The sequence below is a fragment of the Alligator sinensis genome, unplaced genomic scaffold (genome assembly GCF_000455745.1).
Source record: "Alligator sinensis unplaced genomic scaffold, ASM45574v1 scaffold1283_1, whole genome shotgun sequence".
NCBI lineage: Eukaryota > Metazoa > Chordata > Crocodylia > Alligatoridae > Alligator > Alligator sinensis.
Window position 1 is genome coordinate 2,447,278 of NW_005842091.1, and position 1,463 is coordinate 2,448,740.

Below are 1,463 nucleotides of genomic sequence, written 5' to 3' on the forward strand. Positions count from 1 at the left end.
CGGGGGCCCCGGCCGGCCAGGCAATGCGGGCGGCGCCGGGCGGTTCCCCAGGGAGAGCGGCACCGCCTCGTGCGCGTGCGCCGCCTTCGGCCCGAGGCAGGCTGGGAGATGTAGTTTCCTCCTGCCAGCCTTGCTCTCGCCTGCCCCCTGGCGGCGGGGCGCGGCGCTGCCCTGCAGAGGGCTCAGAGCAGCCCTGGGGCTGGGGGGCCCCTCCCTGCCACCCCTAGGCACATGCGGGGGAACAGCGTCAGTGCCCACACCGTCTGCAACCCCCCAGTGATGGGCACCCGCAATTTATCACCTAACCCCCTAGCTGCGGTCTGGGGGGTGCCCCACAGTGCTGCAAGGAAAAGCAGGAGGTGCCTTCAACCCCTTGCAGCTGCGGGTGCTGGGTTCGTTCAGTCACCCCCAGGCGGAGGCACAGCTCCCTGCCAAAGGGCGGTGGGGAGTGAAATCCATGCCCGCCGCGCCCCCACTGCCCCCCGACTCCCGGAGCAGAGGCCGTCTTGCTCCTGGAGCCTCTGGCGCGCGAGCGGGCCATGCAGGAGCTCCAGGGAAGAAAGAAGAATCCAGACGGGATCGTGCCCTGGTCCTTCGACGCGGATAGAGGCCCCGCTGAAGTCCTTGCCCCTGCAGCGCAGGCTCTGTGCGTCTCCCACCTGCCTCCGCCCCGGGCTCCCTGGGCAGCTCCCTCCCGGGGTGCATCCAGCAGCACCCCAGGGCAGGGCACGGGCGTCCTAACCATGGGAGGTGAATGTGGGATAGGGATGCCCCAGCCAGCAGGGTCAAGCCCGGGGGCAGGCGGTGCCACCTATCCAGATGGGTACAGGGCCTCTAAACCTGAGACAGCGGGGGGCAGGGAGGGTGCAAATTTGCACCCCAAGTGGTTGCACCAGTGCTGCCTCTGCCTGGGCAGCGGCTGCCGTGTGGGGGAACCCCCATAACCCTGGGGCATCAGGCCGGGCAGCGGGCACTTTGGGAGGGTGGGAGCACCCAGCAGTGCACCCATGTAGACCAACCCAGGGCTGTTTCCAGCGGAGGGGGAAGATATCAGCATTTTTTGCACCTGGGCTGCCTCCAGCTGCCCTGCGGGCCCTGGCATGATGCTTAGCGCCCCCCGGGGCGGCCGTGGCAGGGGCTGGGGCAGGCGGCCCCGCGCCTGGAGATCCACGTCACCGTGCAGTGGAAGCGAACTAATGAGAACCATTTGCATCCGGAGCAAAGCACAGCACTGTTGGCAGCTGGGCCAAACTCTCCCCTGGTGTCAAGCTGGACTGGCCGGCATCATCAGACAGGCTGGCAGCTGTGACACCGCTGAGCCAGGAGCTGTCGGAGGTCTAGCGGAAACCCTCCGGGACCCAGCGCTGTCCCGTGGGGGTGCAGGCCCCCGGGGCGAAGGCAAGGGCAGTAACGAGACACGCGGCCTCATCTGCCCGAGTCACAGCCAGGAAACACTGAGTCAG